This window comes from Pristis pectinata, chromosome 7 (genome assembly GCF_009764475.1).
Source record: "Pristis pectinata isolate sPriPec2 chromosome 7, sPriPec2.1.pri, whole genome shotgun sequence".
Classification (NCBI taxonomy): Eukaryota; Metazoa; Chordata; class Chondrichthyes; order Rhinopristiformes; family Pristidae; genus Pristis; species Pristis pectinata.
This window is the reverse complement of record NC_067411.1, coordinates 100,561,898-100,587,654: the sequence shown is the minus strand read 5'-3', so window position 1 is coordinate 100,587,654 and position 25,757 is coordinate 100,561,898. Positions and strand designations below refer to the sequence as shown.

The window sequence follows — 25,757 nt, the reverse complement described above, 5'->3', positions numbered from 1 at the left end:
TGAAGCACCTTTTATGGTTTAGTATATTAAGGATATTCAATAAATGTAAGTTGTTTTTGCAGGAGAGGCTGAGAGCTAAGAGTAAAGCCTTTTGTATTTCACTTTCCCTTCCATCTCTCTTATTTTAATTACAGTCACCTTGTCCTCAGCTTTCATTATTCTGCTGTGCTGGTTGATTGATCAGTGAGCAAAATGAAAACATATAAATTGTAAAAGGAAAAGGTTATTCATCAAATGAAGCCAGTTCATTCCATGGGGTCTATAAAATCTACTCTATCATACAAAACTATTAAATTTCCTCATGAAAAATGTTCTCCTCGTCTCATCAAAGTTAACTAATTAAACTCCAGAATATTCATCGAACCTCACATCCTATATCACTAGCACTAGGGCAGTTGCCTTCAAAGCAAATCAGATTTATCTACTAGGCAGTTCCTAAGCAATCACAGTCCCAACTGCGGTTAAGTATCAAGGTCTTTTTACTTATCTTCACTTATTTTTATAGCTCTTGGTCCTAATTTTTTTTTCTCTCTAGTTGTTGTACTAAGATTTCTCCCAAAATCAACAATGTGATTGGGCCTAAGTGAGGTTTTCTATAATAATATTTTCTTGACTAATCCTAAAGCGTAAAAGGCCTGAGTGAGATGCAGTTTTATGCAGTTTTCCTGCTGGTATGTGAGACATATGTGTTGCATATGTGGAGGGAGTCTTTATTGAGATTACTGTAGCTGTTTAATGTGAGAATGTAAAGGCTACAGTGTTGTTTTAGATTATGTAGTGTAGCAGCTGCCATAGTTTATCCAACTTGTAATCTTAAACCAAAAGATTTTTTTTGGAAAAATATAGTTGCTGAAATAAAAAAGAAAACATGGTGTACAAAGGTGTACAAAATATTAAGAGGAATAGATAGAGTGGACAGCCAGCACCTCTTTCCCAGGGCACCAATGCTCAATACAAGAGGGCATGCCTTTAAGTTCAAGGGAGATATCAGAGGGAGGTTTTTTACCCAGAGAGTGGTTGGGGCATGGAATGCGCTGCCTGGGGCGGTGGTAGAGGCAGGTACATTGGTCAAATTCAAGAGATTACGAGATAAGCATATGGAGGAATTTAAAATAGAGGGATATGTGGGAGGAAGGGGTTAGATAGTCTTAGGCTAGGTTTAAAGTTCGGCACAACATTGTGGGCCGAAGGGCCTGTATTGTGCTGTACTGTTCTATGTTCTATGGTGGGAATGCTCAGCAAACCAGGCAGCATCAGTGAAAGGAGAAACATTTTATACTTCAGGTCAAAATTAAAAGGCCTTCAACCTTTAAAGTTAATTCTGTTTCTCTTTCCACAGATGCTGCCTGACTTGCTGAGTATTTCTAGCATTTTCTATTTTTATTTCAGATTTCTATTATCCTCATTTTGTTTTGAATTTCATTTATTGTATAGTTGCTGATGTTTTAGTGATGGGTGTGGGGTGATCCCCACAAACCTCACATTCAGTTGTTGAACGGAAAGCAAATGATCTGCGCTGAACTGAGAGAAAAACCCACTGAGCCTTTACCATCTTTAACCAAAATTGGTGAACCAACTGCAGTCCCACCAGAGACCGAAGTCTCCTAAAGATATGTACCTACTTATTGAACTTTCTGATAATCAAATCTCTTATAACTACTTGTATTGAAAGAAACCTATGGATAGTACCTAGGATTGAAATTAGTATCTATGAGAGAATGGACCTCAAGAGAAAATTGAATAGGGTCATCCATTTGGCATTTTTGGCTGAAGATCCTTTCAAACACTTCAAAGCCAAGCACTCCGTTAAGGGTCAGATAGGATACTCATGGAATCTCTTGCTCCTAATAGGTATTTGGTTGTTTACCTTTATTCCCAACTCAAAGGCAAGAGGGGGAAAGTTTTTTTTACACAGAGAGTGGTAGGTGCTTGAAACATGCTGCCAAGGGTGGTAGAGGAAGCAGATACAATAGTGGCATTCAAAAGGCTTTTAGATACACACATGAATATGCGGGGAATGGAGGGATATGGATCACGTGCAGGCAGAAAGGATTAGCTTAGTTTAGCATCGTGCTCGGCACAGACATCCATAAGACCATAAGACATAGGAGCAGAATCAGGCCATTTGGCCCATCGAGTCTGCTCCGTCATTCGATCATGGCTGAGTTATTTTTCCCTCTCAACCCCATTCTCCTGCCTTCTCCCCATAACCATTGATGCCCTTACTAATCAAGAACCTATCAACCTCTGCTTTAAATACACCCAGTTACTTGGCCTCCACAGCCGTACGTGGCAATGAATTCCACAGATTCACCACCCTCCAGCTAAATAGAGTATCCATCGTGGGCTGAAGGGCCTGTTCCTGTGCTGTACTGTTCTATGTTACATGTAGAGGGACCACATAGTTTTATCTTGATTAGTCAGTTCCAGCTATAGGCTGGTGTTTTGGGATTCAACGATTTGCAACAGATTTGCCAGGTTAATATTAACACCACAAGGAAACAAAGCACATCTAAAAATTGGGACATACACTGGATGAAGCATGCCAGCAGACAAAGATCATATGTTACAGCTATGGTGCATCTTCTGCACACTAGCTGAGATCAAATTCTGTTTTACTCTTGTGTTACAAATTTTAAATGTTGCTGCTTGGATAAACAGTCTTGAAAATATGCGTTCTGTTGTGAACTTAGCAATGAGCATTCAGCCATGAAGAGGTAAATGGAGTGCTGTTGAAACAAATGCATTGATCTAAATTTCTTTTGACGTTTAGTGCAAAACATAAGTTTTGTAAGCAGTTTAAGATGTTTTATTTCATTAAATGCACCTGATAAATACAACTCATTATTTTGTTTTATGATAGTTACGCACAAACTCTTGCAAATTCTGAAAGGTGAATGCATGATGAACTGATAATACAACTGAGTGGTCAATCTGAAAGAGCCGGCAAGAATGCTGCTCATTTGGCACATACACTTTCTGCAAAGAGCTCCGTGGACCTTTCCAATTCTACGACAATTCCAGTGTAATTGGGGGGGGGGGATGGTTCAGTACAGATAATGTAAACAATGATGCAGCTCTATAAAACTCTGGTTAGACCACACTTGGAGTATTGTGTTCAGTTCTGGTCGCCTCATTAGAAATTAGAACATAGGACATAGAACAATTACAGCACAATTCAGGCCCTTCGGCCCACAAAGCTGTGCCGAACATGTCCCTACCCTAGAAATTACTAGGCTTACCCACAGCCCTCTATTTTACTCAGCTCCGTAATACCGATCTAACAGTCTCTTGAAAGACCCTATCGTATCAGCCTCCACCACAATTTCCGGCAGCTCATTCCATGCACTCACCGCTCTCTGAGTAAAAAACTTACCCCTGACGTCTCCTGTATATCTGCTCCCCAGCACCTTAAACCTATGTCCTCCTGTGGCCATCAATTCAGCCCTGGGGAAAAGCCTCTGACTATCTACCCTATCATTACCTCTCATCATCTTATACAACTCTATCAGGTCCCCCCTCATCCTCCGTCGCTCCAAGGAGAAAAGGCCGAGTTCCCTCAACCTGCTTTCATAAGGCATGCTCCGCATTCCAGGCAGCATCCTTGTAAATCTCCCCTGCACCCTCTCTATGGCTTCCACATCTTTCCTGTAGTGAGGTGACCAGAACTGAGCACAATACTTCAAGTGGGGTCTGACCAGGGACCTATATAGCTGCAACAATTCGGACCCCAAGACCCCTCTGATCCTCCACACTGCCAAGAGTCCTACCATTAAGACTATATTCCGCCAACATATTTGACCTAACAAATTGAACCACTTCACACTTATCTGGGTTGAACTGCATCTGCCACTTCTCAGCCCAACTCTGCATCCTATCTATGTCCCTCTGTAACCTCTGACAGCCCTCCAAACTATCCACAACACCCCCAACCTTTGTGTCATCCGCAAACTTACTAACCCACCCCTCCACTTCCTCATCCAGGTCATTGATAAAAATCACAAAGAGTAAGGGTCCCAGTACAGATCCCTGAGGTACACCACTGGTCACTGACCTCCACTCAGAATATGACCCTTCAACAACCACTCTTTGCCTTCTGTGGGCCAGCCAGTTCTGGATCCACACTGCAATGTCCCCTTGGATTCCATGTCTCCTCATCTTCTCCATAAGCCCCGCATGGGGTACCTTATCAAATGCCTTGCTGAAATCCATATACACTACATCTACTGCTGTCCCTTCATCGATGTGCTTAGTCGCATCCTCAAAAAATTCAATCAGGCTCATAAGGCAGGACCTGCCCTTGACAAAGCCATGCTGACTATTCCTAATCATATTATACCTCTCCAAATGTTCATAAATCCTGCCTCTCAGGATCTTCTCCATCAGTTTACCAACCACTGAGTTAAGACTCACTGGTCTATAATTTCCTCGGCTATCCCTACTCCCCTTCTTGAATAAGGGAACAACATCCGCAACCCTCCAATCTTCCGGAACCTCTCCCATCTCCATGGACGACACAAAGATCATCATCAGAGGTTCCACAATCTCCTCCCTCACCTCCCACAGCAACCTAGGGTACATCTCATCCGGTCCTGGCGACTTATCTAACTTGATGCTTTCCAAAGGTTTCAGCACCTCCTCTTTCCTAATATCTACATGCTCAAGCTTTTCAGGCCGCTGCAAGTCCCCACTACAATCCCCCAGATCTTTTACCGTGGTGAATACTGACGTAAAGTATTCATTAAGTACCTCCGCTATTTCTTCCGGATCCATACACACTTTCCCACTGCTGCACTTGATAGGCCCTATTCTTTCGCGTTTCATCCTCTTACTCTTCACATACATGCAGAATGCCTTGGGGTTTTCCTTGATCCTGCCCGCCAAGGCCTTCTCATGTCCCCTTCTGGCTCTCCTAATCTCTTTCTTAAGTTCCTTCCTTTTAGTCTTGTACTCCTCCAGATCTCCAACATTACCTAGCTCTCTGTACCTTTTGTATGCTTTTCTTTTCCTTTTGACTAGATTTATTATAGCCTTCGTACACCACGGTCCCCTGTCTTATCGGAATATGTCTGTGCAGAGCTCCACACAAATATCCCCTGAATATTTGCCACATACCTTCCGTACTTTTCCCAGAGAACATCTGTTCCAATTTCCTGCCTGAGAGCCTCATAATTCCCTTTACTCCAAGTAACCACCTTTCTAGCCTGTCTGTTCCTATCTCTCTCCAGTGCTAACGTAAAGGAGATAGAATTATGATCACTATCACCAAAATGTTCACCCACTGAGAGATCTGACACCTGACCAGGTTCATTTCCCAATATCAAATCAAGCAAAGCCTCTCCTCTTGTAGGTCAATCTACATACTGTGTCAAGAACCCTTCCTGAACACACCTAACAAACTCAACCCCATCTAAACCCCTCACTGTCTGGAGATGCCAATTGATGTTTGGGAAATTAAAATCCCCCATCACAACAACTCTGTTATTCTCACACCTTCCCAGGATCTGCTTCTCTATCTGCTCCTCAATAACCCTGTCACTACTGGGCAGCCTATAAAAAACACCCAGCACCGTTATCGACCCCTTCCTGTTCCTAACCTCCACCCACAGAGACTCTATAGACAATCCCTCCACAACGTCCACCTTTTCCGCAGCCGTGACACTATCTCTGATCAACAGTGCCACTCCCCCACCTCTCTTGCCTCCCTCCCTGTCCTTCCTGAGACATCTAAAACCCAGCACTTGAATCAACCATTCCAGCCCCGGAGCCATCCAAGTCTCTGTAATGGCCACCACATCATAGCTCCAAGTATCGATCCAAGCTCTAAGCTCATCCGCCTTGTTCACAACACTCCTTGCGTTAAAATAGACACATCTCAAGCCTGTCTGAACATGTCCCTTCTATATCACCTGCCCATGGCACCCACTCCTAGCCTAGCCATTATAGGAAGGATGTGGAAGCTTTAGAGAAGGTGCAGAGGAGATTTGTCAGGATGCTGCCTGGATTGGAGAGCATGTCTTATGAAAATAGGTTGAGCGAGCTAGGGCTTTTCTCTTTGGAGAGAAGGAGGATGAGAGGTGACTTGGTAGAGGTGTACAAGATGATAAGAGGCATAGATCGAGTGGACAGCCAGAGACTTTATCCCAGGGCGACAATGGCTGCTAACATGAGGGGGCATAATTTTAAGGTGATTGGAGGAAGGTATAAGGGGGATGTCAGGGGTAAGTGTTTTTTACACAGGGAGTGGTGGGTGCATGGAACGCACTGCTGGCAGAGATTGTGGGGGAAGATACATTAGGAACATCTAAGAGACTGTTCGATAGACACGTGAATGATAGAGAAATGGGGGGGCTATGTGGGAGGGAAGGGTTAGATAGATCTTAGAGCAGGATAAAATGTCGGCACAACATCGTGGGCTGAAGGGCCTGTACTGTGCTGTAATGTTCTATGTTCTATGTATGTTGTATTATTAACAAATCAAGATTTGCTGGTAGAAGAACATGCCATGGGGCCAGGAGTAAAATGATGTCTACAGAATTTGGTTTATGGTTAGGGTCACATTGAGCCATGCATCGATATATTAGAGCAAAGGATTAGCCAAAGAGATGAGTATCTTAAAAGAATGGAGAGGTTCAGGGAGGGCTTAGATCAAGAGCAAATGCTGGAATCCTGATAACAGTACAGAGCGAAGGATCAATGAAGCACAAGAGGCCAGAAGCAGAAATAGGGAGGGATGAGGCCCTGGAGGGATCTGAGAACAAAGAAGAAACAAATTGAATGAAGGAGCTGCTGAACCAGGAGCCAATGATGACATGGAAATGGGATGGTGTAGTTTGGATATAGGCAGCAGAGTTTTAGATGAATTCAAGTTTACAGATGATACATGATGGAAAGCCAGGCTATATTTAGCAGAGGCAATGAGGCGCTGAAGTATAGATGGAGCCAGAAAATGTTACAGAGGTGGAAATGGTTAGTCTTGGTGAGGGAGAGGATATGCAACCAGAAGCTCTTGTATGACAAGATGGACTCTTGACTTCACAACCTACCTCACTGTGGACTTGCACCTTATTGTCTGCCTGTACTGCACTTTCTCCGTAACTGTAACATTATATTCTGCATTCTGCTATTGCTTTTCCCTTGCAGGCACAGTAGTGTAGCGGTTAGGGTAGGCATGGTAGTGTAGCAGTTAGCATAATGCTTTACAGTGCCAGCGACCTGGGTTCAATTCCGGCTGCTGTCTGTAAGGAGTTTGTACATTCTCCCCGTTTCTGCGTGGGTTTCCTCCGGGTGCTCAGGTTTCCTCCCACATTTCAAAGACGTACAGATTAGGAGGTTGTGGGCATGCTATGTTGGCGCCGGAAGCGTGGCGACACTTGCGGGCTACCCCCAGAACACTCTACGCAAAAGATGTATTTCACTGTGTGTTTCGATGTACTTGTGACTAATAAAGATCTTATCTTATCTTATCTTAGTAAATGAACCTAAACTGAACGTGGTATTGAAGTGATCAGATGGCATGCAAAACAAAATTTTTCACTGTGCCTCGGTACATGGCCAATTTAGCTCAGGATCAAATAGGGTATTCGATTTTTGAAGTGTTTGTTTGAGGCTCCAGGAGTGGGTGAGGAGAGGGATGGAACCTGATTGTGTGGGAACAGAGTTTATGGCAAGGCCCAAGGACAATGAGTTTGTTTTTTTATATATATTTAACTGGAAGAAATTTCTGCCGACCTAGTACTGAGGGTTAGGCAAGCAGCATGATAAATTGGAGGCAGTGGAAGGTTTGAGGGAGGTGCTGGTGAGGTAGGGCTGGATGTCACTAGTGTACATGTGGGACCTGATGCTGTGTTTTCCGTTGATGTTGCCAGGGGGCAAGGTAGATGAGAAATGGAGTCAAAAGGTTCTTTCAGCAAAGCCATTAATCTACTCCTGCTTCACAGACACTCCACCTGCTTATTCAAGTAAGGTAAATATCTTTGCAGCCAAGAGTGTGTCATCTATAAAACAGTCAAAACTGGCTTAATGGCATATGTTAGCCCTTGACAGTACCATAAATCATGTAACTGAAATCACAAGGACACACACTCCTCCATATTCCAACAGGTCTAATACAAGAGCACACCTTCAGTATCTCCAGCAAACTAGCAGAGGTTGCCCAAATGAGACTGGTAGCCACCGTGACAACCTTAATAGAGGAGAGACTTGATTGTGTTAAACTACTACCAACGTTTCAGGACATAAATATCTGAAAAGGTGGTTTAAAAGTATACAAAATTTGACCTTTGTTGAATGAGCAGTAATTGCTTCACATACTTAGATTGGTTGTTTTTGGGCACAATGCTGATTCCTTTGTTAATTTTGTACTTTTCTAAGTGAAAGGGGCTTAGACACAGGTTAGGATCATTCTGCCTTCTGAACTTGTTCCATCTCTCAAATAAATTATGGCAGAACTGTCCGTGCCATTGTTCCAAATCTCAAGGTACTTTATAATACAAATCCTTCAATTTCAACTTTGAAATATTTGAATCAATGCCCACATTATTCTGGGGTTTCCAGATGTATCTCCATGTGGTGTCTGTACAAACTTTCATGTTGTTGCTTGCAGAGGCAAATAATAGAGGTCGTGCTATCAAAAGAGCATCCTTTATTAAAGAGAATAACTCTCAACTAAACAGCCAAAGCTGGTATAACAATAATACCAGGTTCAAGAACAGCTACTTCCCTTCAACCATTCAGTTCCTGAACCAACCAGCAAAACCCTACTCACTACAATTTAGCACCACTATGATCTCTTTGCACTAAAATTGACTTTTTGTGTTCTAATTGTGTTCTTTCTGGTAAAAATTGTGTATAATTTATGTTTTTCTTGTGAATGTTGCTTATCTGATGCTATGTGCCTGTGATGCTGCTACAAGTAAGTTTTTCATTGCACCTGTGCACACATGGACTTGTGCATGTGACAATAAACTCAGCTTGACTTGACATTCAGTTTCTGCATTGCTTCCTGTTTATAAAGCCCATATAAACCATCAGCTACTTTCGTGTACAGATTTATACAATAGTTAAATATTTAATGATATGTATAGGCAGTTATCAATTCTACCAATTATAAATTTAATTCATCCACCAGTCTTCTTAACCTCTGAGGTTTCATCAACAGCAAAAGTGTTTGTTTTTAATCTCTGAGGTGTTCACACCAAGTACCCACAATGGGAGGGAAGGGTTAGACAGATCTTAGAGCAGGATAAAATGTCGGCCAACATTGTGGGCTGAAGGGCCTGTACTGTGCCGTAATGTTCTATGTTCTATCCTGGTGGATCACCTTCTCCTATGTGTCATATGTCAGCCCCTTGGTTGAGGTCACCAGTGCCCCCTGATCCACAGCCTGTCCAGCAATGGCTGCATCACAGAAAACACTCTGTAACTTAAATCCATGCTTGTGTTGTACCTCGTGTTCTCCTACACTGATTGCTTGGTGTCATGTGCATCTGTTAATTCACCCAAGTGATCCTTTCGATTTCTGTCATCCTTCTTCACCACGTAGTTACTGGTACTTCCACAGCTTTCCTATGGCTCCATCCTGACAATCCTACGTAACATGGTTGAAACATTGTCTTTAAACCATCTCTTCTGACATTATCACCTGTGCCACCCCTTCTGGCTCCTCTTCTTTTCCTCCACCTGTCTATCAAGTTAAGCTGCAATATACGGTGTCTGTAAATGTTGACCAATCAACATCACAGCCAGCTGAGCCCTGTGGTGGAGTGGGGTATGGTCCTGTATGTAAGCAGAAATGATGCCAGTCAATAATTTATGGACACTTGGTTCCCTTGCCTAATAATTGTTACTCTACTGTCTTATCCATCATATGGACAGATTGTTCAGCCTCACCATTAGACACTGGAAGGCATCGTAATGTTAATCTACACCAGATTCTGTTAAAGCAGAGGAGTGTGACATACTGTGCTGACCTGAACTGTGGACTGTCACAGTGAAGTCAATTCTTCTGGTGGGCCACAGATTGCAAAAGTTGACCTCAGAGCATCAATGGTCTGCCCTGCAGAGGAGCACAGCCCAAATGGCAACACTTCCAGCCAATTCAAGAGGCTACCAATCCGGAGGAAAACATCCATTCCCAACTGAAAGAAGTCAACATGCACCAGCTGAATGGGACGAGAGAGCCACCTCCATGTTTGCAAGGAAGCTATGGCCTGCAGTTCTGACATAGGGAGCAGGACCTCACCAGTTCTTCCATGTGCTGATTGTTCCCAAGCCTGTACACGTGGCTCCATCACCACCCTCGTGTAAATGATTCCCTTATGCTCTGCATATTGGAATCATCATGTTGTGCTCCACTTTCCACAACCCTGAATCACCAATAGCTCTTGTGGCCACTGCTAGACATGTCTGATTTCCTCAGTCATTCACATCTGTAAATCACTCTTTCCCAGAAGGGTAAATTCAAACCCTTGCCTCAAAAGACCTCCTTTGCAGGTGAACCAACAATATTGGGAAATTCACCATCAATAACTTGCAACTGAAAGTTGCCCCTGTTCCAAATTAGTTGCTGCTCCATCACAAGGCAAATGTGACAGCGTAGCTGGGTACCATTCTCCTTCAATGTGTAGTACTTCATGGTTATAAGAGCATTGCCTATCATTACAATCAGGCAGCCATCACCAGCAGCACAGCCAACACAGGTCTGAAAACCGACAGCAGCAGTGCTTGGCCCTGCCCAGTGTGAAGCGCCTGTCAACCAGAAGTGTATGAAATGGAGTAACCCCAAAAACATAATGGACGGAGGATCCTTTTCAATCTGCAAATCGTTTTGCTCATTGGTGGAGAGAGTGGGGAAAGTGAGTGCAATTGTCAGCTTCACACAGAACGCTGGAGGATCTCAGCAGGTCAGGCAGCATCTATGGAGGGAAATGGACGGTCGACATTTCGGGTCGAGACCCTTCACCGGGACTGGAAAGGAAGAGGGGAGAAGCCAGAATGAAAGGTGGGGGGGAGGGGGTGGAGCAAGTGCTGGCGGGTGATTGGTGGATCCAGGTGAGGGGGGGGGTGATAGGCGGGTGGGGGAGGGGGGAAGCAGGAATGATGTCGGAAGCTGGGAGATGATAGGTTGAAGTGACAAAGGGATGAAGAAGACGGAGTCCTCACCCACCACCCCACAAGCCTACATATCCAACATATCATTCTCCGCAACATCCGCCATCTCCAAAGCTATCCCACCACCAGGCACATCTTCCCCTCCCCTCCTTCTCCCCCCCCCCCTCCCCCTTTCCATTACTCTTCACCCCAGAGCCATGGCACATCTTTAAGTAATAACTTGTGAGGGAAATCAACATGGTGATCAAACTTATTGGAACCTTTGATCTGAAGCAACCTTAGGAAGGAATGATGGTCAGTCATGTAGTTGGCTCTCTCATATCCACCACATAGAAATATACACATAGAAACATAGAAAACCTACAGCACAATTCAGGCCTTTCGGCCCACAAAGCTGTGCCGAACATGTCCCTATCCTAAAAATTACTAGGCTTACCCATAGTTTTCTATTTTTCTCAGCTCCATGTACCTATCTAACAGTCTCTTAAAAGACCCTATTGTATCCGCCTCCACCACCATTGCCGGCAGCCCATTCCATACACTCACCACTCTCTGAGTAAAAAACTTACACCTGACATCTCCTCTATACCTACTCCCCAGCACCTTAAATCTATGTCCTCTTGTGGCCACCATTTCAGCCCTGGGGAAAAGCCTCTGACTATCTATCCGATCAATGCCTCTCATCATCTTATGTACCTCTAGCAGGTCCCCCTTCATCCTCCGTTGCTCCAAGGAGAAAAGGCCAAGTTCCCTCAACCGGCTTTCATAAGGCATGCTCCGGATTCCAGGCAGCATCCTTGTAAATCTCCTCTGCACCCTTTCTATGGCTTCCACATCCTTCCTGTAGCGAGGCGACCAGAACTGAGCACAGTACTCCAAGTGGGGTCTGACTGGGGTCCTAAATCACAGCTGCCATCTTATCCCAGACAGGTCTCTGTCTACTTTTGTTGATGCTAAATCCCAGAAGACACGAAATAGGGGGTGCTGTTGATAGTGAAGAAGGTTATCGTAGGTTGCAGGGGAATCTTGATTAGTTAGGGAAGTGGGCCGAGGAGCGGCAAATGGATTTCAATGCAGATAAGTGTGAGGTGATGCATTTTGGAAAGGCAAACCAGTGTAGGACTTACACCATGAATGGTAGGGCACTAGGGAGTGTAATGGAACAGAGGAACATAGGAGTACAGGGTGCATAGTTTGTTGAAAGTGGCGTCACAGGTAGACAGGGTGGTGAGAAAGGCGTTTCATCATAGCTGGCCATCATCAGTCAGGGCACTGAACATAGGAGTTGGGACATTATGTAGTAGTTGTGTAAGTCATTGGTGAGGCCGCACTTGGAGCACTGTGCACAGTTTTGGTCACCCTGTTATTGGAAAGATGTGGTTAAACTGGAAAATGCAGAAAAGATTTACGAGGATGTTGCCAGGACTAGAGGGCCTAAGTTATAGGGCGAGGTTGGCCAGGCTGGGTCTTTCTTTATTGGAATGTAGGAGAATGAGGGGCAACCTTACAGAAGTGTTTACAGTTATGAGAGGCATAGATAAGGCGGATGGTAACAGTCTTTTCCCCAGGGTAGGGGAGTCCAAAACTAGGGGGCATAGGTTTGGGGTGAGAGGGGAAAGATTTAAAAAGGACCTGATGGGCAACTTTTTCACACAGAGGGTGGTGAGTATATGGAACGAGCTGCCAGAGGAAGTGGGTGAGGCAGATACAATAGTATCATTTAAGAAGCACTTGGATAGGTACATGGAGGGGCGGGGCTTGGAGAGATATGGGCCCAATGCAGGAAATTGGGACTAGCTGGGTGGGCACCTTGGTCAGCATGGACTGGTTGGGCTGAAGCTGTGTCCGTGTTGTATTGCTCTATAACGCTATGCCTCATAGTTGCACACTTGTTCTGTTTCAACAGGTCATTGTGCTTTTGCATCCTGTTAACTATCTCCGCGAGCATCTTAAATTGTTCCTGTTCAATCTCGGTGGCATATGGACATTATCTTGATTGCGTAAACACCCTAGGAGATATTCTTGCATTTTAACCAGACTGAAAGTTTTTTGGGGTGTAGCTGTAAATTGTATTGTCAGATATCTCTAATTCCCTGAGTCTACAGTTGACTACATGAAGGCATGGAATATTTTGCAAAAGCATCTGCCAATTCTGTGAATAAGTCTTCTAGGGTAGGTAGCAGCTACTGTTCATCATCAAAAGTCTGTTCAAGGTAACTTCATTGTCCCCACAGAAAAACAGAGTTTTATCCACCGTACACTGCCAATGAAGTTGCCCATTCAACATGTTAAACCTCAGCACCCTAGTTGATTCCAACCTTTACAGCTCCACCTACACCTGGGCTGAATGCTGAAGGGAGTACAACCCATCTTCAGGAAATAATTCGAGTGCATCTGCACTGTATACTATCCACGGCCTATGTATCTTTTCTAAGATATATTACTCAGTCCCCAGTATTAAAGAAAATCATGGGCTAAATGGAAACAAATGGGACCAGCTCAGGCAGACAGCTTGGTGGGCATGGACAAGTTGGGCTGAGGTGCCTATTTCTGTGCTGTATAACTCTATGACTCTATGCAACTACATTAGTATGTCATCTCTGAAATCCAGTCTCTTTGACAAAATGCTATTCATTTATGTCTGCTTGTTCAATACTGTTGTTGGAGGTCTCAGATCTCTCCATTTCATATTAACAATAGAAACTTATTTTATATCTTAGGGACAATAATAAATTTCATAGAGGGGTAAAACTATGACCTAGATAGGGAACTTGGTGAGAGGGAATAAAGAGTTTTTTTCCCCAGATCTGGAGACACAAGAGACTGCAGATGCTGGAATCTGGAACAAAAAAAATGCTACAGTCCAGATGAAGGGTCTCAACCCGAAATGTTGACCGTCTATTTCCCTCCACAGATGCTACCTGACCCACTGAGTTCCTCCAGCATTTTGTTTTTTTTTGCTTTTTCCTAGATGTGTTCATTTGCCTATATATGTAGGTGTTAATTTTCTATGAGTCACACAAACTAAAATGTCAATAGATCTAAAGTTAAGTCCATGCTTGTATAAAATACTTGATTACATTAAATATTGATAAGATTGGAGGCAACTGACCTCAATCCTCACAAGATTCTGCACCCTAGCCAGTGGTTTCATCCCCTGTCCTAATTACTGCCTTAGTCCATCAGTTTCTAAACCTGCACTTGTGACCTGCAGGTTCAGTCTATCATCATCTACTCTCGATGAATGAAAACTATCTGTGGCTACATACTAATTCAAACCAGCTCCCCTTCACTCCATCACTCTAATGCTCATTGAATTGCATTGACATAGAGTCATACAGCACAAAAACAGGCCCTTCGGCCCAACTGGTCCATGCCGACCAAGACACCCATCCAAGCTAGTCTCACGTGCCCGCGTTTGGCCCATAACCCTCTAAACCTTTCCAATCCAAGTCCCTTTCAAAAGCTGTTATTGTACCTGCCTCAACCACTTCCATCTGATCCTCTAAGAGCTACATTGGTATTCCAGTCACTCCATGGTCTTCCCTCTTCTTGTCTCCACAGCTGCCACCAGTCCCAGGTGTTCCTCTAACTCTTTCCTGCTGTGAGCCCAGATTTCCTTTGTCCTATCAATGGTGGCCACGTTCTTAGGCACACAGGCTCTAAGCTCTGAAATTTCTTCTTGCAATCTATCTGGTCCTTCACCACTCTCTTTTTATAAAGAAGCACCTCAAAACTTATTTCTTTGGTCAATGTTTTGATTTGGCCCTAAAGTGTCTTTTGGTTCGATATAAACTTTGCACTAATCACATCTTTGTGATCTGCTACAATAAAAAATGCCATTGTTGAACTGGAAATGTCCAAGCATAGATATTCAGGGAACTCCAGCATCAATGATGCCAGACTGAAAAGAAAAGCCTTCACAGAACGTTCTTCAACCACTAGATAGGTAGTAGTAGGATGAGGACAATTCCATTTGGTTCCAACAGAGGAGGGGTTGGTGAACAACAGTGTGGTCAACCACATTAAATGTAATAGGCAATGAGGAATATGGTCACAGGCCACATGGAATGCCAGTTGTGAGTTGAGTTAGGACCATTCTGGTGCTGTGGTAGAGTGTAAGTTTTATTGGACGGGCATAAAAATAGATATGCTCAAATTTGGAAGATGACTATATGATCAGGGACTTTGAAGAAGGGGAAGATGTAGTTTGCAAGGACAGAGAGGTCGGCATGGACTATTGTCAGGAGGCAACCAGACGACCATCATTTTACTAATCATAGAGTCGTAGAGCAATACAGCACGGCCCAACCTGTCCATGCCGACCACGGTGCCCAGCCAGCTAGTCCCAACTTCCTGCGTTCGGCCCATATCCCTCTCAGCTCCTCCGCTCCATGTACCTATCCAACTGCTTCTTAAGTGATACTGTTGTACCTGCCTCAACCACTTCCTCTGGCAGCTCGTTGCATATACTCACCACCCTCTGCGTGAAAACGTCGCCCCTCAGGTCCCTTTTAACTTTATGGAGCAATAAGCGAACTTCAAACGGCTCACCCCGACGGCTGTTTTATTGTCGCTGGAGATTTTAACCATACTAACTTAAAATCGGTGCTTCCGAAATTTTTCCAACGTGTTAACTTTGCAACCCGGGGAGTGAATACATTGGATTTGGTATTCACAAATATCAAGAATGCATACAGAGCTGTCGACCCACTCTTACCTTGGCTACTCAGACCACCTCTATGTTATGCTGATTCCAACATACAAACCACTCGTTAGACGCAACAAAGCCTCCTGAAAGCAGATAAGATTATGGCTTGTGAATGCAATGTCAGCCTTACAGGACTGCTTTGAAAACACGGGCTGGAGTATGTTTAGAGAAGCAGCCACCTATGACCATACCACCAATCTGGAGGAGTGTGCAGCTGTGGTGACTGACTACATCAACAAGTGCACTGACGATGTCACTGTCATCAAAACCATCACCACACGTGCCAACCAGAAGCCATGGCTGACAGCGGAGATACATCAACTGTTGAAAACTCGAGACGCTGCCTTCAGCTCAGGTGATGTGGCAGCCCTCAGGACAGTGAGGGCTAACCTGTCCCGTGGCATCAGGGAGGCAAAGAGGAGTTATGCCCAGAAGATCCAGGGCTACTTCTCTGATACCAAGGATACAAGATGTCTGTGGCAGGGCATCCAGGCCATCACAGACTACAAGCCCCCACCTCATACTTGTGACAATGTCACCCCCCTCCCAGATGCACTGAATGACTTTTATACTCGGTTTGATGTCCTTAACAACGAACCTGCGAGCAAGACACCTCCACGGCTCAATGACCAGGTACTTTGTCTGTCCTCAGCTAGTGTGAGGAAGATATTATCCAGGGTTGACCCTCGGAAATCAGCAGGACCTAATGACATGGCTGTGTGCTCAGGGACTGCGCAGACCAGCTGGCAGATGTATTCACCGACATCTTTAATGTTTCTTTGAGCCAAGCAGTTGTCCCCGTTTGTTTCAAATCTACCACCATTATACCAGTGCCTAAAAAGACGCCTGTAACCTGTTTAAATGACTACCGCCCCATGGCACTGACTTCAGTCATCATGAAGGGCTTCGAGAGGTTAGTCTTGCAACACATCAAATCCATTCTCCCTCCCTTACATCAAATCCATTCTCTCTCCCTTACTGGACCCCCTTCAGTTTGCAAACCATCCCAATCGGTCAACCGAAGATGCAGTGTCCTCTGCCCTCCACCTGGCTTTGTCTCACCTAGATCAAAAGAACACTTATGTTAGGATGCTCTTTATTGACTTCAGCTCTGCCTTTAACACTATCATCCCACAGAACCTCATAAGGAAGCTACACCTACTGGGCCTTAGCACCTCCACCTGCAATTGGATTCTGGACTTGCTCTCTGAAAGGCCACAGTCAGTTCGTATTGGAAATACCATCTCAAATATCACCAGGCTGAGCACTGGAGCCCCCCAGGGCCGTGTGCTCAGTCCACTGCTGTTCACACTGCCGACCCATGACTGTTCTGCCAACTCAAGCTCCAACCATATCATCAAGTTTGCTGATGATACAACAGTGGTGGCCTCATCAGCAGGTACGATGAAACAGCTTACAGAGAGGAGGCGGCGAGGCTGGTGGATTGGTGCTCAGTCAACAATCTCTCCTTGAACGTGGACAAAACAAGAGAGATGATTGTGGATTTTAGAAAGGCCCAGGCTGACCACTTACCCCTGAGCATCAATGGCACCATTGTACAGAGAGTCAGCTGTTATAAGTTCTTGGGAATACATACAGCAGACGACCTGTCCTGGTCAACTAACATCTCTTCCCTCACCAAGAAGGCACAGCAGTGTCTCCACTTTTTACGGTGGCTGAAAAGGGCAAACCTGCCCTCCCCCACCCTCACTACATTCTACAGGGGTTCCATTGAGAGTGTCCTGACTAGCTGCATCTCTGCCTGGTACGGTAACTGTAACATCTCTGACCATAACTCTGCAGAGAATTGTGAGTACAGTGAAAAAGATCATTGGAGTACCTCTTCCCTCCATCTCGGATATTTACAATACACGATGCACATGTAAGGCTTATAGAATCATAGGGGACCCTTCTCATCCCTCCCACAACCTATTTGTCCCACTGCTGTCTGGCAAGCGGTACCGGAGCATCCGGCCAGAACTACTAGATTGCACAACAGTTTCTCCCCCAGGCTGTCAGGCTCCTGAATACCCTGGTAGACAAATGCCGCGTCAAAAGCTCTGGTTTACACAATGGCGTATAAGAACCTTGGTTGCTGCTGAACATGTTTATACAATGATTGCAACACACTGAGCTTGTATTTGTCTTGTCCAACTCGGTTTTGCACTAACTCTGCACTAAATTTGTATTTTGTATATACTGTTTTTTTTGCACTATTTGTACTTGCACTATTTTGTTTTGATTTTTTGATTTTTGTATGTCCTCTGTTCTATGTATGTCCTCTGTTGTGTGAGTCTGGGGGAAATGACATTTCGTTCCTCCATATGTTTTTATAGCATGTGGATGAATGACAATAAAGTAACTTGAACTTGAAATCTATCCCCTCTCACCCTAAATCTATGACCCCTAGTTTTGGACTCCCCTACCCTGGGGAAAAGACTGTTACCGTCCGCTTTATCTACGCCCCTCAAGATTTTATGGTCACCCCTCATTCTCCTACGTTTCAAGGAATAAAGACCTAGCCTGGCCATCCTCTCCCTATAACTCAGGCCCTGTAGTCCTGGCAACATCCCAAGTTGTGCACCCCAAGTGGGCAGAAACAAAATCTGGGTAGAAAGCCTTGAACTACAAGTACAAACTGGATTAGTGGCAGCATTGTGGCCAATCAGGCAACTGCTGCTAATGTGGAAGAGATCTCAGGCAATTCTTAAAAACTAGAAATTGGAGAATCCTTAAATACCACAAGGCTGTACAAGCCAGAAAGATCTGGTTTTCAGTCCCTCACCTATGTTGTTTCCCAGGATGAGGTGATAACACAGCAGCACAATTTGTCTTACAGTGACCAGGGCAGAGATTTGGGGCTGGAACATCACGGGGAAGACAGGCCAAGCTACCAGTTACAATGCTGAAGCATTGATCGGAAGGTGCACATGTGGGCACTGTGTGAGGATAAATGGGAGCAGTTGGATGCTTCCAGCAGCTGGAATTATTGGCTAAATTACCTCATATGAAGAATATCTTCAAAAGGAGAGTAAGTGAAGGTGTGGTTACTGATAGAATCTGATCTTAAAAGCAGCTCAGAAGAGACTGTGAGGTAGTGGGGAGAAAATAGTTAAGAAGAAATAACAGAGTACTTCATTTCCTGAAGGAAAATGTCTTTGATTGCAGATTGCATACCTTCTAATTCTACCAGGGCAATCTGTCTATGTCTGTCTTGCTGAAAATTGTAACAAAATACCTACATTTTCTTTTAAACTGCAGACTGTGTACTGGGGATTAAATCTTCTGGCTGGAGCCCTGACTGTTGCCACCTGATGGCAGCACCAACTTCACTTAAACATCTGCAGATGTTTGGAAGCTCTGGAGAGTTTTGAACAGTGATCCATTAAATTGAAGCATGTCCATAGCAGAATGAAGCCAGTACATTGTGTATTTTGTTAAACTTTACAGTTACTGTGGTCAATATATATTGTATTCAAAAATGTTAACATCTTATTGCCTGCTTCTTTTTATGTGGATGCATTGATGGATACACAAATGCTAAATGAATGACAGTCATAGAGCAATACAGCACGGATACAGGCCCTTCGGCCCAACCAGTCCATGTTGTCCACAGGGCCCACCCAGCTAGTCCCAAATTCCTGCGTTCAGCCCATATCCCTCCAAGCCCCTCCCCTCCATGTACCTATCCAAGTGCTTCTTAAATGATACTGTTGTACCTGCCTCACCCACTTCCTCTGGCAGCTCGTTCCATATACTCACCGCCCTCTGCATGAAAAATTTGTACCTTAGGTCCCTTTTAAATCTTTCCCCTCTCACCCAAAACCTATGCCCCCTAGTTTTGGACTCCCTATCCTGGGGAAAAGACTGTTACCGTCCACCTTATCTCTGCCTCTCATAATTTTAAACATTTCTATAAGGTCACCCCTCATTCTCCTACGTTCCAAGGAATAAAGACCCAGCCTGGCCAACCTCTTCCTATAATTCAGGCCCTCTAGTCCTGGCAACATCCTCGTAAATCTAAAAATTGGACAGTTTACAAATTTTCATGCTATTTAACCATTTACAGCCCTCAGCTTCTTTGCATTTAAAAGGACAATTATTCAGTAGAACAACAGTGAAGTTTCAGCTTTTGGTAATTTAATATACATCTATACTGCTGAGCAAGGGAATTTCTCATCAGGATAAAACCAAAAACAATAAATGATTAACAGTGGAAACAATTTTCAGCTTAATTAATAGAGTCCATCTGGAAATAACTGACAAATTTAGGAGCACATCGTTCCTCAATGAATCATCCAACTCTGCAGTTAAATGTGAGTAATTGTGCATTCTTGGTATCATTACTTCACAACTGCCCATCAATAATTTAAATGAACAGTCGGAACATATAGATAACAATTGCCAAGACTGTTACTCAATATTACACATATATTTACATTTTTAAATGCTACCAGCACTGGCATGTCAAAAGCTGGAAGATATGAAAATATTACCTCTGCCTTTAAAATAAGCCTGTGGTGTAAAACAAGATATCAGTGCTGTATTTACTGACTCTATTCATTATAGAACAGATTTACGAGGATGTTGCCAGGACTAGAGTACCTGAGTTATAGGGAGAGGTTGGCCAGGCTAGGTCTCTATTCCTCAGAATGTAGGAGAATGAGGGGTGACCTTATAGAAATGTTTAAACTTATGAGAGGCATAGATAAGGTGGACGGTAACAGTCTTTTCCCCAGGGTAGGGGAGTCCAAAACTAGGGGGCGTAGCTTAGGGTGAGAGGGGAAAGATTTAAATGGGACCCGAGGGGCAACTTTTTCATGTAGAAGGTGGTGAGTGTATGGAACGAGCTGCCAGAGGAAGTGGGTGAGGCAGGTACAACAGTGTCATTTAAGAAGCACTTGGATAGGTACATGGAGGGGCAGGGCTTGGAGGGATATGGGCCGAATGCAGGAAATTGGGACTTGCTGTGTGGGCACTGTGGTCGGCATGGACTGGTTGGGCTGAAGGGCCTGTATCCGTGCTGTATTACCCTGTGACTCTATAACATCCGTAGTAAAGATAGGTATATTTCAAAATCATTTTCAGCAAAGTACTAAATTAGTACTTACTGTTTCAAAAACTAAATATCAGAACAATATACTGTATTTGTCTGTGCTGCATCTGGCTGTGATATCCAAACTGAACTATCTTTTGATAGATGAAATGTACAAGTCTGCTATGAAGCTGATTGTGCTATGAATTTTGAGCCATATTCCACGATATCATGACATCTAGAATGGGTGCCACCCACTGTGTATACTGGAATCAGTATAGGAGTTGACAACCTGATAAGAAAGGCCTCTTTATAATATCAAAACATCGCAGACTGAAAATAAGTGTAAAACAAATGACAAAAAGCACAGTTCTTCCTCATCATTCTGACTTCAGCACCAGGCATTCAAATATAATCACATAAAAGTTTCTGATTTGAGTGATCCAATGATCTGGGCACAAGTTGTGATCAAAATTGAATTAGTCTTCAGAAATAGCTCATTTGGGGAGATCTGAAGAATCCAATTTTTTAAACACAATCTTGCTTTAAATAAAATCCTTTGACATATTCCGAATGAGTACATTCTGAAGTTTAATCAATGCAGCTGAAGATGGATTTGTCATGAAAATGCAGGCATTTTGAATCAGAGAAGTGAGTAATACTTGGAAATGAACAGACAGGACAAATCACTAATTAAACTGAAAATTGCTTCCACTGTTCTATCATTTATTGTTTTTGGTATTATCTTAATTAGAAATTCATTTGCTCGACAGTATAACTCAGCCTATTACTCAGCACTGCCTCAAGAAGGCAACATCTGTCATCAAAGATCCGGGCCATGACATCTTTTCACAGCTAGCATCGGGCAGGAGGTACAGAAGCCTGAAGTCCCACACCACCAGGTTCAGGAACAGCTACTTCCCTTCAACCATTCAATTCTTGAACCAACCGTCACAACCCTAATCACTACAGTTTAGCAACACTATGACCACTCTGATCACTTTATACTGAAATGGACTGTTTTTTTTGTTCTGATTGTGTTCTTTCTTGTAAAAATTGTAATTTATATTTAATTTATGTTTTTCTTGTGAATACTGCTCATGTGATGCTCTGTGCCTGTGATGCTGCTGCAAGTAAGAGTTTCAATGCACCTGTGCACACATCGACGTGCAGATGACAACAAACACGACTTTGACAAATGTAGATTAAATTATCAAAGGCTGAGACCTTGCTGTTCATCTGCTGAATAATTGTCCTATTGAATGAAAAGAAACTGTGGACTGTAAGTGGTTAAAAACCATTAAAAATTGTAAACAGTCATTCATTTAACATTCGGGCATCCGTCAATGCATCCATGTAGAAAGGCAGGCACTAAGATGTTAACATGACTGTAATTGGAAAGAAATATCCTTTCATACCCTGTAGCTCTTCAGTATCTGGATGGGAGAACAATCCATGCAAGGGCAGGCAATGAACTACTATTTAAAGTGTAGTCACTGTCATAATGTGGGGAATTAGCAAAGAAACTTGCAATGATGGGGATCTTTCCTGTTTTGCGGATTTTGTGTGCACAAAAAACTGACAAATTTGTGAGAAATTTGATAATCTTTGGTCTTTATTTAGCCAATTCCAGTGAACTGCTCAGAAACAGAAGGACAGCCAAGTCCAGGCTGCCCACAAATGTGGATCACATTTGGATGTGAAATCACTGTCCACAAATGTACTTCTTTCCTGACCCGCCAGATTTTCCCCACATCTGACAACCTATTTGTCCAGAGACTGGTGTTCAGCAACAATCTTGATTCAGTGCAAAGCTTGCCTTCAGCCCGCAAAGGGGAATTGGAAATATGTTTTATATATTTTATGTATATGAAAGGGAAAAGAATTGCAGGTTTATAGGGAATGGAACTAATTAGAGTGGTCTTTCAACATCCCTGGCAAGCCACAATGTGGCACATTCTATGATTTTAATCTTGAATTACATTACTTTTGCACAACAGCCTGGGCTGTCTCAGTGAACAGGGCATTCTACAAAACCTTGCAGGTTATCTGATTCTCCTAACTGCCCAGTTACAGCTGAATCGCATTAAGAGCTTGCATTTGCCAAGCAGCTCCTACATCTGATCCAACTATTTAATTAACACGACAATATTCCTTTATTTAAGAATAAATGTTTTTAGAAGTCGTTAGTGTGCCAAAGATGTCTGGGAGAACTGGTATGGCACTATTAAACATGAGGGCACACATTATGCTTGCATCTCCATTTTGCACTCAAAGTGTTCTGCCTGATACAGGGATTCTGGATGGTAGCAGGATACAATAAAACCCTGAGTTCTGAAAGTTTGTATATCTTAACTGCAGCCAACCGCGTGTACTGATGTACCGTCAAGTAATATCGTTGGTGACAAATAGCTTCGGGAGTTTGAACGTTGATTTTTTTCTATAATTGCACATACACGCAGATACACTCATTGGAATCAACTACAAATAAAATAATGTGTTCTTCATATTAAAGCTTTGAAAAAGGCCTTGAAAAGTGAGTATTACAGACGGTGCAAGCCAGCCGCCAGACAGCTTTATAATTCCAAGCGTCATGAAAATAGCACGGTAAAATTAATTTACTCTGGGGGAAAAAAACCTAAAATATTGGGGCAGTCGACATTAAAGCAAGGTTTCCCCGATGAAACAGTAGGTGGCGCAGGGACACCATATAAAGTTTCCCAGCACATATGCAATCTCACAAGTATCCACTCACTTTAACAAGGGAGTGCATTCTTAATGTACTGGATTCCCTCACTCTACGCGCAATGTTTTGCTCAGCGAACTGCCTCTCCCTACTTTTGGAATTGGCCAAATTAACAGCTTGTTATTTCAGTCTTCCAAAATACCTTCAGTGAGGAAAAACAGACTGTTTGAAAATAGACCTGCGTTAAACGCTCACCATTTATTTGCACCTGCGTAAGGGCTTTTCGGAACAAGTTTAAGACAAATTGTGTTTGGTCAAGGAAGAACTGGAGGTTTGCAGTTTCGCTAATATACCAGAACGGGCAATATTTCCTGCCACACCGCCACTAATTCTCGAATTGGGATTTCTACATTCGTTATAAAATAAACGCTGGCTTAAACATTCCGATGGTGGTTTGGGGAGATCTGATTTTAGATCGAAAGTTGAGATTTTCCCCCTATGGACAAACTCCAAAACTTCAGTGGTCACAGCCGCTGAAGTTCAGCACAGATCAACATTTTATCTTTCTTTGAATATCCTCAAGGAACATAACCCTGGGAAACTTACTGCCCAACATTCCTTGTCAAAATTATTATCGTAAGGTCGTATTTAATAATATTTCCCATTTCAAGCGGGTCAAACAACAAGAGGACACATGTATTTCAAATTCTGTAACACCGGCAGATCTGGACAGGGCTACTTTATGCAAAGAATTCAATAACGAAATCCACATGGGTCAAATATGCAGCCAATCACAAATACCACATCTTCCCCGCAAATGCTTCCGAGCTGTTGTTAACCTGCAATGTTCTCTCTCGTTCTCTAAAATGAACTTTGAACGCGCGACCTGGCTCCGATGTTCGAGGTGTAGAGAAAGAGGGACGCGTGAACTCTGCAGCACAGCAGAATACATCATATTTCCTGTACGGCACAGGGGCTGTTCGGCCCATCGAGTAAATGCCGGCTCTCAGAGCAGTTCTATCAATTCCACTCCTCCGCCTATTACCTTGTAGACCGTTTTCCCTCAGATAACCATCACCCCCACCACCTACACTAACCTACCAACTTCTACACCAACATCACTTTCAGGCCCGATACAGAACGTCGGCTGCTCGATGCTGGCGATAAACCACTTTTGAAAAATAATATTTCATTCTCTATCAAAGTCTTAATTAATTTCCCTGAATTGTTACGGCTGACTTAAAGCGAAAGGCGAGGCAGCCTCCTGCGTGGGAATAAATCATGAATTGTCATTCAGTATCCCAAAGCATTGCACAGTCAAGAACTGGATGGTATCACACTGTAATTCACCCCCTTGTTTCCCCACCGATGTACTACGGTGGACTGTCCACACTACTCTATCATATCGATCACACTTACTTGACAGCTGTCGCGGAGTCTGAAGTCCTGTCAAAAGTTCCCCCCCCCCCCCCCCCCCCCACACACACACACACTTCTCGGGGTTTCCGCTAAACTTTCAGTGTTGCCCCGTCTGTTGCCGCTTGTCCCTGGTTCCCAGCAGGGTGAGATACGGACTGTAGTGAGCTCACCTTCCTGCGATCAGTAGAACTGCCGAAGGTCCGTCTGTTGCTCGGGTGCTGGTGATTTGGGTTCACAGAGGAAGACGACACTTTTCCCACCAAGAGGAAATAGCCACGACGTCATAAAATAGCTTCGTACATCGGCCAGAAGTAAAGTCAACTATCGCCTAAAGTTTGGAAGGTGCGATAAACTGGCGGGAAACATGGTGTGATGTGTGGTTTTAATGCAAATCCATCATCAGCCCATGCAAAATCAAGCAACTGAAAAAGCCAGCTTACTTTTGAGGAAGGTTGTGTGGAAAGAAGAGATGGTCAGGTTTAAGACAGGCAGGGCTTAAGAGACAGACACGCCAGCGAACACAGGGGTATTTTGTGAGTTCAAATGTGGTTTTGGAGTGACTTTTCTGTTCCCTCCCTCCGCCTGTTTATTCTGTGTTGGTTCCATGCCCTGACAACGGGTGGGGTTGTGTGGGTTCGCTGCCCTTTCATAGTGTGTGGGCTGTCAGTTATGTTCCTTATTTACACAGGGAAGTAACTGGGCTCTTGTGGTTAACGGAATGATCATTCACTTCTCCTCTCAAACACAAAAAAATAAGCGCAAAGCATATATCAAAAGTCAGCGCCGTTAGTAAG

At 43.7% G+C, this 25,757-nt stretch overlaps 1 protein-coding gene across 3 annotated transcripts in view; it reads right to left on the bottom strand.

Moving 5' to 3' along the window:
• The window catches only part of LOC127572797 (hyaluronan and proteoglycan link protein 1-like), a 108,035-nt gene extending 82,583 nt beyond the window's left edge, over window positions 1-25,452 (bottom strand). For 2 of the 3 annotated variants that reach the window (XM_052020430.1, XM_052020429.1), the window contains exon 1: window positions 25,134-25,452. The gene's annotated coding sequence lies outside the window, so the exon portion shown is untranslated. Of the gene's footprint in view, window positions 1-15,832; window positions 15,846-25,133 lie in introns of those variants that run through there. The other variant, XM_052020431.1, reaches the window with a different exon arrangement.
• Between the last annotated feature and the right edge of the window lie 305 nt (window positions 25,453-25,757).